Source organism: Cantharellus anzutake (assembly GCF_015039405.1).
Source record: "Cantharellus anzutake strain C23 chromosome Unknown EI90scaffold_71, whole genome shotgun sequence".
NCBI classification, from domain to species: Eukaryota; Fungi; Basidiomycota; class Agaricomycetes; order Cantharellales; family Hydnaceae; genus Cantharellus; species Cantharellus anzutake.
Window position 1 is genome coordinate 322,819 of NW_024067021.1, and position 12,460 is coordinate 335,278.

The following is a 12,460-nucleotide window of genomic DNA, read 5'->3' on the forward strand; positions in this document are numbered from 1 at the left end:
CACTCCGCTTCTGTCATCTCTTTGTTCCCGTTTGGACGCCTTCGTTCCGATTCGGTTCCCCTTTGTTTCCTTGTGCTTTTGCCCCCTCCATTATATATATCGGCGCTTGTACATACTTGTTGGAGGCTCAGTCTGAAATCGACCTGAAATGCCCCCTAGAGACTTCCTGCTCGCCTACTGTGAAATTAAGGACCAAATGGACAAACAGCAATGGCACAGCGCTCCGCTTGAGTCACTAAGGCCGAGGTCCTTCCATGCTAAGTCTCTGATTCCACTCCAGAGTCGTCTGAATCCGCCCATTCTAACACCAGTGATAAAATCGACTAGAGTTTCCCTCTTCTAAGTTCTCATTGCCAGTTAGTAAATTAGGGCACAGACATGTAACTAGGCACAGCGCTCCTGGTCTAAGTCGCTGATGTCAGGAACATGGGGAGGAGGGCAGTGTCCCTGGACCTTTCCCCAGAAGGAGGCCAGAGGTAAAGAATGGGTGGAAGGAGCGGAGCAGTGGTGGAGTGGAGCAGAGGTGAGGCGGAGTTGGTATGGATATGACAGCTGAGGCCAAAGCCCTCTGCCACAGGGACGTTTCCTTCATCCTGCATCCAGTCTCTGACAAACTCCACACTTGCTTTGTTTAGGCAATGCAGTCGTGGAGGGCACTTCCTTTTCATGGAAGAGTCTGTTCGCTGATTTTTCCTTACTTCCTCAGCGAACTCTCTCATTTCAGTTTGCCTTCTCTTCATAATCTTGGGGACCTCCTCTGAGGTTGGTGACCTTGCCTTGTCTGGCATGGTGTGGGGTTGTGCAGACAGCGGAAGTTCTTTTTGAGCTTTCGCACTCTCAGGCATTCCTTTGTGCCTTCTCAGGCCTTTAGCCTGAGAAGAAGTTGTTCTTTGTTTCCTGTCCTCCATTCGGACGGAACCCGGAACAAGTCCAGTAATTTGTCAGATAGCCGATGCGGAGGTTCTTCCCTCTGTTCCCCTTTGTCTGCCTTTGGGGCTTAACTTGGGGAAACAGGGGATGGCTCCAGGGGATAGTGGGGCCCTGGAGTTTCATCCAATCAACTTTTTGGGCTGATTGTTTGGCACTTACGCATTTATTGTGCAAGTCGATCACCTCCTCTGGAGGCAAGAGATCTTCCCCAACTTGGGTGAGATCAATGTGACATGGAGTTCTAGGGGTATTAGGCCCCGCACTTACTCCACATACATTTTTAAAACCCTCAGGGACCAGCCCTGAAGTGGTTGTTTTTTTTGGATCTTGTTAATCCTTGTCATCATCTGATGATGGCTGTTGTTTTGAATCTCCCATAATGGGAGATTGCAGTTTCTTTATAAACTGCTCATTCTTCTTTATCGTTGCTGCAAAAGCAACCTTGCCCTTGTGGGTGTGTTTTGGCACCATTGGCACTACTGAGTCAGATCGTTAAGATGTTGATGTTGCAATAAAGTTGTGTGGGTTGTGTTTTTGTAAAACACACCTCATACACTTAAAAAAGTGTGAGGTCTCAGTGGGGTTGCTCAGCACATGAGGCTGTAAGTGATACGATGGTATGTATTCTACAGTGTGTGTAAGCAGTTAACAGGAGTTCCCACTTACCCATATGACTTTATGTACATCGTAATTACATATGGCTCGGGGTTTGGGGCTATTGCCCTGACACCACTCCAACTCCCAACATCCCAAAGGTTGAACATCCAAGTCCAAAAATCACCCTATAACTCACCTAACTCAACCCCTCTGCTGGTTGCACTCCTTACATATACGATCCCTCTTTCTACACTGGTTGTGCTATACACTTCCACTCTCTTATCCCCTCTCCTCTTCCTTCTCCTTCTCCTTCTCTCTACTCTGTCATATCCATACAATCCCAACCTCCACTCCGGGCTCCCAGAACTCTGAAACTGACTCTGGAGCCCTACTTCCCTTCTGTCTCCTTCTCCTTGCTGACTCCCAAGAGGTTATCCCACCTCCGGCTCCAATGCCACCTTCGGTCCGACTCCGGAACATTCCGGGTCTGACCCCAACCTCGACACCTTCCAGATGAGTACACGACGCCTATGCTCCTGACTCCGGACCTCCACTCCGGAATCCTGTTTGTGTCTCTGTCTCTGGAACCTCCGGTCTTAGCTCCGACCTTGGACTTTGACCCCACCTCCACTTATACCCATTGTAGTTAGCTCATTCCATTTAATTATGTTTGCCAATATTCCGGAGTTTAACTTCCAAGTTCAGACTTTCCGGACTTACGTCAGACCTTGCAACTATTGCATTGCTCCATTCAGTTCCGCTATTCTCCCTCATTCCTATTTGGGCTGCTGCTTCCTTTCTATTCAGTCAGCTGGCCATTCCCCACTCCCATCCTCCTTCCTTCCTCCTTGGGCCTTGGCCCTTCACTCTTCCTTTGGGAAACACCATTGAGTCAAACCCTTGACCCTCAGTGTTGTTCCTCTTTCCAGCTCCCTTTGTCTCCTTTCAGAGTACCCTTGCTCCTTTTGATTCCAGACCCCTCCTTATATACAATGTACATAGTAACTGTCAGAGACCAGGTCAAGACAAAGGAGTGTCACTGTGGCAGAGGGCTTCAGCCTCAGCAACTTGTGCCAGGAGCGCTGTGCCAAGTAACACATCTGTGCCCTAACTTACTAACTGGCAACCAGAACTGAAGGGGGGTAACTCTAGTCGATTTTATTACTGAAGTGCAACCTATGTACAAGTTAGGTATATATAGTTACAGCAAAGGCGGGTCTGCAAATGGTGGAGCCAAGCGGAGCGGAGCTAACAGGGTTAAACATTAGCCGATTGAATATTACTGATGAGTCGGGTTATGGGGTTAACGGAAAGGCAGGCGATAACCCAGAAACAGAAAGGAGGGATAGACCCAAAGGTGGGCTCTGCAGGGCAAGCGAGTGTATTGGCCAGTGGAGGTGGGAGTGTGCTAGGGGACGTCGGAGCTGTCCGGAAGCCTTCGGGGCTCCGTACTTAGGGAGGTGTAGGTAATAAATTGAAAGGAGGGGGTGGTGACCATCGAGGGGTACTGAGGGGATTGCAGGATACAGGAGCTCCAAGGTTGGTGAAGAAGGAGTGGAGATGGACCGGAGGAATCGGAGGGATCGGAAGTCGATGGCTGGGGATGGATATGACAGTAACTTGTAACCTCAGTCCGAAATCGACTTGATTTCCCCCCAAGAGACTTCCCCTCTGCTAGATCCGAAATTAGGGACCCCCAGGACAACCAGCAATGGCACAGCGCTCCACCTGAGTCGCTGAGGCCAAGGTCCTTCCATGCTAAGTCTCCAATTCCACTCCGGAGTCGTCCAAATCTGCCCAATCTAACATACTCCTTGGGTTCCACCACCCTCTTCTCTTTCTTCCCTACTTTCAGTTCCCCCCTTCTTCAGTTCCCACCTTGTCTACTTGTCTACTTCTCTGGTTGTCAGGTCCCCTCCCTAGTTCCACAGTTCCAGTTCTCACCACCAGTTCCACAGTCCCCAAGTCTAGTTTTCCTCTTCTTCCCTTATCCACTTCCACCCAAGTCCACTTCCACAGTTCTCTAGTTACCCTGTTACGGGGATGGGGAAAATTCCCCATTCCTTGATCCGTTCTTATAGTGGGAAGACGAAGGTCATGTCTAGTCTGTACCATAACGGGATAAGTAATCGATGAGTGGTCCCAGTCTTGTCTGGGAGGGGACGATCGAATTCCCATCGATTGCGATTGGTGATGTAGTGAGCTATTAAGGGATTGATGGTAGGTAGTCGGAGATGTCAGGATGGACGGGTCAGCCACGGGTACTTGGCACTCCTCAATGGAGCGTACCGTGTGCGAGGTCGCGACTTGTGAGATGGGTGAGAACTTCGTATAGCTGCCATTGGGTACTTGGCGTTCGCAGTGCGAACATACCGGTAGCGGGTTGATATCATAAGCGTGCAATGAGGATTGACTCACAGGGCCTTCGGTGACTTGGCGTTCCCAAAGGGAACATACCATTGGCGGGGAAACATGATGACTGACGAAGGAAGAAACAGACGGTGGATGGGCGGCTACTTGGTGTTCGCATAGCGAACGTGCCGGCATCACGGGAAAGTGGGCCTCAGAGTGTTCACGATCTCTATGATCGTGATGTGACGTCGTGTGTCGAGTACTGGGGGGAGAGCGGAGTGATGAGGACCCATAGGGTACAGATCCCATAGGACGAAATACATGTCGAGAGTCTTCGACTCGTGACCTTGAGTTCTCATGGCGAGGGCCATTAGAGGACTCGATATAACCAGACATATAAGACATGTTGAGAGTTGTACAATCACATGGGTTCAGTTGAGTCACAGGGAGGGTTATTACAGAAGACGACACACAAGACAGTTGTAGAGCAGTTGTTAGTTAGCGGGAACCGCCTTCAGCGGTTTCCATACAAGACGCGTGACTATCTACAAATGGTAAGGTCGCAGGAAATCCCGCAAAACACAAGTAACCTCAGCCAGCACCAAAACCCCAATGGGGAAAGCTTTGCACGAGGGGGGGAGGAAAGGGTAGAACGAATAAGGAGGGTAGGGTATCAGGATAGAGGACGAAAGAGAGAAAGAGGGGGAGCGATAGGGAGGAGAAGTCCATGACCATGCGACGGATATGGTTGTTGGAGACTCCGTATCCGTAACATACCCACTTATCCACTTCTTGTCCTCCTGTCCTGTTGCCTTGTTCCATTCCATGTTGTTAGGTTCTCAAGTTCTCAAGTTCCAACCTTTTCACATTTTTGCTTCTTGCCTTGTCTAGTTGTCCAGTTGTCCAGTTGTCCCATTCTCACCTTGTTGCATCCAGGTCCTCAAGTTTGTTTCTCAAGTTCAGTTCTTCTTTAGTTGCCCAACAGTTCTAACCTTCATGACCTCTCTCACCTTCCACCTTCTTGCTATTAAAATTTTTCCCAAGTGGCTGTGCTCTCACTGCCATTTCTCTTTTTGCTTTTATAACTTTCACAAAAATCACTCCTTCCTATCCCTATCAACCATTTCAATTTTCATCCATCCAGTCAAAAGTTATTCCACTTTTAATTTCACTTGCACCCTCTTGCACCCTCAAAAACTTTTGTCCAAAAAAATATATTAAAAAATTTCATTCCATTTTCACTCCTAAATATATCACACTGAAAAAGACCCCATATTTATATATATTTTTTTCACTCCCATATTTCACTTTTATTCACTTGCACCCTCACTGCACCCTCTGCACCCTCTTGCACCCTCAAAAAAAAATTTCATGAAAGAATTCCAAATAAAATACTTTTCCGTTCTATCTACTCAACATATTCCACTCCAGAAGACCCCGCATTTTTCCCTATTTCTTCCATCTACTTATCAAATTATCAACTATTTTTTTGCTCAAAAATTTATTTTTCCCATATCTCCTTACCTAGAGCAGCTATTCACATGCTCTTTTTTCATCTTGTATATCTCGCCAACAACTATCTGGAATGCCTATTGCCGCCCCTAATTCTCAAAACTGACCAAGAAAAATCAAGGCTTCACCTTGATGGTGCAGGGTGCAGAAATGTTGGCACTTATAACTTTTCAACCACTGCACCAAATTTCAAATAATTAGTACCGTCAGAAAGGTGTGATTTTTCTCTTTTTCTCAAGCCCGGAAAGTCCCGAGGGTGCAGCGGTTGCCAGGTTCTTCTATAGATCCTGCTTCTTGTCAGAGATGGGCAGAATCACTGTCAGAGTCAAGGTACTGGCAGAGACTGGGTTACTAGCAGAGGTCTGTTGGAGCATGTGTGCATGGATGTACAGGCAGAAATATGCAGTGCATCTGGAAGGGCTGTTCAGGGTTTGCAGAGTGGGATCACAGCCTCAGCGACTCAAGGGGAGCTGTCATATCCATCCATGGCCATCACCCTCCACTACCTCCAGCCCTTCTGGATTACCTCCACTCCTTCATCACTAACTGTCATATCCATCCCTGGCCATCAACTTCCGATCCCTCCGATCCCCCCGGTCTACCTCCACTCCTTCTTCACTAACCTCGGAGCTCTCATATTCCACAATCCCCTCGGTACCCCTCGATGGTCACCACCCCCTCCTTTCAATTTATTACCTATGCCTCCCTAAGTATGGAGCCCCGAAGGCTTCCAGACAGCTCCAACATCCGCTAGCGCACTCCCGCCTCCACTGGCCAATACACTCGCTTGCCCTGCAGAGCTCACCTTTGGGTCTATCCCTCCTTTCTGTTTCTGGGTTATCGCCTGCCTTTCTGTTAACCCTGTAACCCGACTCATTGGTAATATTCAATCGGCTAATGTTTAACCCCGTTAGCTCCGCTCCACTCGGCTCCACCATTTGCGGACCTGCCTTCGCTGTAACTATATATACCTAACTTGTACATAGGTTACACTTCAGTAATAAAATCGACTAGAGTTTACCCCCCTTCAGTTCTGGTTGCCAGTTAGTAAGTTAGGGCACAGACGTGTTACTTGGCAGAGCGCTCTTGGCACAAGTCGCTGAGGCTGAAGCCCTCTGCCATGGAGACACTCCTTCGTCTCAACCTGGTCTCTGACACTAACCTCCAATGGAGCCTCCAGATCCCACAACCACCTCCAACTCCCCTGATGGTCACCACCCCCCCAATTCAATGTACTACCTACGCCTCCCTAAGTATGGAGCCCTGAAGGCCTCCAAACAGCTCCGACATCCACTAGTGCACCCCCACCTCTGCTGGGCAATTTAGTTGCTTGCCCTGCAAGCCTACCTTCAGGCTGATCCCTCCTTTCCATTTCTGGGTTATAGCCCATCATTCCACTAAACCCATAACCCAACTTGTCAGTAATATTCAGTTGGCTAACATGTAACTCTGTTGGCTCCACTCCGCTTGGTCCCACCATCCATGGGCTCACCCCTTACACTATGTAACTATACATAACTTGTAGATAGGTTACACCCTAGTGATAAAATCGACTAGAGTTTCCCCCCTTCTAGTTCTCTTTGCCAGTTAGTAAATTAGGGCATGGACGTGTAACTAGGCACAGTGCTCCTGGTCTAAGTCACTGAGGCCAAAGCCCTCCACCACAGGGATGTCTCCTTTGTCCTGTATCTGGTCTCTGACAGTGTTTTATCACTCCCTGACAGTACACATCTTGTATGGCACCCAAAGTTCCCTGCACTCATTCACAACTATGTACATTAGTTCCTAACTCAGTGTCAAAAACCCGGATTGTAGGGGTAAATGCGTGAGTCCGAATGCAGGCAGGGCTCAACTAGAGGGGGATCCGAGAGCTCCGGTAGTGGACCAAAGCTTCTCCAGGAAGCCCGGTTCTGCTGGATGGTACAAGAGGCTCTAAGAAGGATGTGGCCTCAGCGACTCGGAGGGAGCGCTGTGCCTCCGTTACATCTCAGTTAGTCCTTGTATTTCTTATGTCTGAGGTATCTTGTGGAACGGGAATGGGATTCACTCAGAGGGACTTTGGGTAACATTTTAGTCGAGATTAGAACTGAGTGTCACAGCCGTGCATTCCGGCCCGTTCCCGGCCCGTCCCGATGCTGCCCAAGCCCGTTACCACTATGCGAGCGTGAGCGCGAGCCCCGACCTCAGCCCTATCCTCCATGAGGACTCCCTGCTCACTCCCCCGCTTGCCCCTAGGCTCCCCTGCACCTGGCCGACTCCCCCACAGCCCCACCAACCTTCCTGCCCCGAGTCCGCCTCCGGCACCATGCCCAGTGCGACTCCTCTACCCCGCCCACTTGGCCCCTACAGGGCTGCTATCATCCCCGCACCCGACTCCGGCCCAACTCCAAGTCCAGCGCTGCTATGATACCATCGCCGCTATCGCGGCCCTACACTCTTTCCTTTATTTATCTGTTATTGTTTGTTTTGACCCTCGGTCATTGCCGGCCACTATGTGGCCAACCCCACTCCTTATTCTTGTTTGCTTCCGGACCCTTCGGCCTCCGGCCCGGGTCCGCTTCCATTCATTTCTTCCTCCTATATATATCCTGTATGATACTTTATTGTACCTTAGCTCTAATATCGATGTGACCACGACCCCTAAGTCCTGACCCCAACAAGGCAACCCCAGTGAGTCCGAAATGAGGGCCAAGAGACAACTAGGGGGCACAGCGCTCCTTTAGAGTCGCTGAGGCCAAATGCCCTACCCCCGGGCCTTGTTCGCGGCATCATGGCCATTGCAGCCTATAGCGGCCTGCATAGGCGACCTTCGGTGCCGACCCCGGACCAGTGTCTAACACTGAGGGACTACAGGTTCTAATCTACGGGTATTTATAAAGTGGAATGGAAAGGACTTAGTCAAAGTCTGAATGACAATGGGACAACACCGAAAGGTGCCGAACGATATCTTTAATGGGGAACCGAGGTGTCGGACCAAGGAGGGCAGAGTAAGAGGCTGGAAAATGAATGGGAACGAGAAATGGGTAAGGGGGGGTTAGCCGACTGAATGATAAGAAGAAGATAGTTGTGCTAAGAATGGAAGGTGACTAATAAGTGATGATGTGGGTGAGATCACCGAAGGATGCAGGTAACTCCGAAAGTGGAGTTGCGTATCCAAAGGATGTTGGGTGACTCAAATAAATGAAATGGGTGGAGGAATGGTTTAAGGGTATGTCACGGGATGTCAGAGGTCCGTTGGGATATCGGAGCAAATCCGGAGTCTCCAAATGTTCTGACTCGGGACCGAGCTTCCGGGATGGGAGTGGCCAAGGTTCGGTGTGCCGCAACCAGACCGGGGCTGAGACAGTCAGGAGGGAAGGTGACTTGGGGAGTGGGGAGGCATGGTGTAGGGGATGGTGAAGTTGTTAGGAAGGTGTGGTGTGGTGGGAGTGCGCGGGGTCGGGATTCCGGGATATGACACTCAGCCTCCCCATCTCCCAAACCCTCACAGCCTGGTCCTAGTCATCTGGCAAGAAACCCAGTTGAGTTTCAAAGCTTCTCTAATTTAGAAAACCCTCTCCCATTGACTCTGATCATGTGCCCCGCTAGGTATCGATCACCTGTTGTAGATTCCGACTTCGGAGACACCACTGAACAACCCATAGATCCAGTCCACTTCCTTGGACTCAGTTCCAAGGTTCCCAACTTTGTCAACCCTCCTCCTGATGATCCTCCTATCCCTACTGCCCCAGTCACCGATGGTGCCAAGCCTATTCCCAACATAGCTATCACACAGCTAGCCCATGTCATATCCATACAATTCCGACCTCCGCTCCGGGCCCCCAGAACTCCGAACTCCGACTTCCGGAGCCCTACTTCCCTTCCGTCACCTTCTCCTTGCCGACTCCCAAGAGGTTATCCCACCTCCAGCTCGGACACCATCTTTGGTCCGACTCCGGAACATTCCGGGTCCGACCCCAACCTCAACACCTTCCAGACGAGTATGCAAAACCTATGCTCCCGACTCCGGACCTCTGCTCCGGAATCCCGTTCGCATCTCCGTCTCCGGAACCTCCGGTCTTAGCTCTGACCTCGGACTTTGACCCCACCTCCGCTTATACCCATTGTATTGGTTAGCTCATTCCATTTAATTACCTTTGCCAATATTCCGGAGTTTAACTTCTGAGTTCGGACTTTCCGGACTTACCTTGGACCTTGCAACTATTGCATTGGCCTATTCAATTCTGCTATTCTCCCTCATTCCTATTTGGGCTGATGCTTCCTTTCTATTCAGTCAGCTAGCCATTCCCCACTCCCAACCTCCTTCCTTCGTCCTTGGGCCTTGGCCCTTCATTCCTCCTTTGAGAAACACCATTGAGTCAAACCCTTGACCCTCGGTGTTGTTCCTCTTTCGCCTCTGCGGAAGGGGAGACTTGCTCTTCGGTCTTGGCCATGCAGGCTTTAGACATGTGAGAAGAAGACTTAGGGTAGTCCTTTACCCTATGGCCAGACTGTCCACAGAACATGCAAAGTTTCTTGTCAAGACAACGCTTACACTCTTGTGGCATGAGCTTGCCGTTGTTTTGATGGAGATCCGGTTTGGCCAAGCTGGACTTCTTGTTGTCCTTCAGAGGCTTGCTAGCAGAAGCAGGGTTGAACAAGGAGGAGGAAGGGACGGTGTTGGAACAGGAAGCAGTAGTGGTCTTGTCAAAGACATTGGAGGTGGAGGGTTTTGCATGATGAGTTACTTCGGATTTACACTCCCAATAGCGTGTGTCAAAAGTCTGTGACAAAGTGCAAAGTTCCGAAAGGGTGGATGGTTTCCCTACCCTAGCAATGTCATCTTTGATGCATTCTGGCAATCTGTTGTAAAAGAAACAGTGGAGCGCAGCTTCTCCATAACCATGAAGCTGTGATGCATGTCAATTGAACTTGACGACGTACTTGTTAATATGGTGACTGTCCTTCATGTCTAGGATCATAAGTTGGACTTTGGCATTGCCCACAGGATCGTGGGGACCAAAGTTGGTCTGGAGTTCATTGACAAACTCCTGGTAATTATTCATCCAATGAGGGTGAAGTAAGGAATTTTGGTCGAACAGTAGGTCTGGCTCAAACCAATCAAGAGCCATCCCCTTGAGGTAGGACTGCACGAAGATAACCTTGGTGCAGTCACTAGCAAATGCAAGGGGGTGGTCCTGGAAATTTAGTTTGCACTGGACCAAGAATACTCGAAGTTCATGGGGGTCTTTACTGTCGAACTGTTCAGGCTTGCAGACCTTGGTCCAGAGAGCAGAGGATGGTGGAGGAGGTGGGTGACCGGTGTGATGAGCCAAGCTGGCGATGGCCTGGGCTGTTAAAACCGGGCGGATTCGGACGACTCCGGAGTGGAATCGGAGACTTAGCATGGAAGGACCTCGGCCTCAGCGACTCAGGCGGAGCACTGTGCCATTGCTGGTTGTCCTAGGGGTCCCTAATTTCGGATCTAGCAGAGGGAAAGTCTCTTGGGGGGAATTCAGGTCGATTTCGGACTGAGGTTACAAGTTACTATGTACATTGTATATAAGGAGGGGTCCAGAATCAAAAGGAGCGAGGGTAGGATGAAAGGAGACAAAGGGAGATAACAAATTAGTCCACACCCCTGTGGACTCCGCACAGACCGGGGGTTGTGATTCTTCCCTCCGTGCACTCAAAGAAATACGCCTAAATGCATCTTCCATTTCCAACTTGTCCTCCCTCCACATTCCCATTTCTTTTTCTCTTCCTAATGGTCTACTTCCTCCTTTAAATGTTGACCCTTCAGTTAATGTTCTACCCATTGTAGATAGTGTTGATAGTTCACTTTCTTCTTCTCCTCCACCTCTGACTACATCTGTAGATTTTTCCACTTCTCTTCCCTTCTCTTCTCTCACCTCACCTGTTCCTACTTCCCTGTCCGATATTAGGACAAGAAATAAACTCTTCTGCACCTATGAGAACGTTCCAACAGTCGTAGACTCTGGGTCCTCGGACTGCTTCATCAATGACAAATTTGTGAAGGAGCTGGCCCTGAAGACATATCAGATAAAACCTCTACAACTATGCCTTTTCGACAGTAGCACCAACTCCATCATAACCCATGCTGTTGATATTTCCCTCTGCTTCGCTTCCGGAAACATCACCCCCACGACTTTCTTTGTCACATCGCTGGATGGATCTTGTTCTCTAGTCCTAGGACACAACTGGGTTACCTGCTACAATTTACTGATTGACTGGGTCTCAAGCAGTATTATGTTCTGAACTCCTGAACTAACGTTCCATTAGCACCTGTGCCCCAGGCTCCCATTCCTCCGGTACCATCCATCGAGTTCGTCAGCCATTCCACATTCACAAAGACATGTCGACTCGAAGGATCAGTATTCTTCAGCCTGACCATCCCTTCCCAGGACAGCTGCTTGAGGGCTGCCTCTTCCCACACCGATTCCGTTAACCTTTTGGCCATTCTGAAGGAGTACCACAAGTTCACAGACATGTTCAGCAAGAGCAAAGCCTCAATGCTAGCACCACACTGTGAGCATGACCTGAGGATCGACCTTGAGGAAGGCACTTCACCACACTTGGGAACTATGTATTCCCTCTCTACTTCAGAACTCCGGGCATTCTTAGATGAACACCTAGCCTCTGTGTTCATTTGTCCCACTACTTCCACTCACGTGGCACTGGTCCTCTTTGTCTGCAAAAAGGACGGATCCCTCCATCTTTGCATTGACTTCTGAGGGCTGAATAAGATTACCAAGAAAGATTGCCACTGTCACAAATGTCTTTCCTTTAGAGGATAGGTTGATTGCTATCCAGGCAATGCTGTCAGGTGGAGGTCGGTGTTCCAGGTCGTCTGACAGTGAGTTGGAGACAGACCAGAGGTGGGGCAGAGCTCCGAGGGTGATGGGGTGTTGAAGGGACTCAGCTTCAGCGACTTGGAGCGAAGCACTGTGCCCGGTACATTCTCGTTGTCCCCATTTGCCAGGGGAGCTGGCGATGGAGGAACTGAGGCCGCCAGCAGAAGGGGGCCGGAGGCCCCCCCCTCACTACTTAATGGAGGAGGCATTAGTGA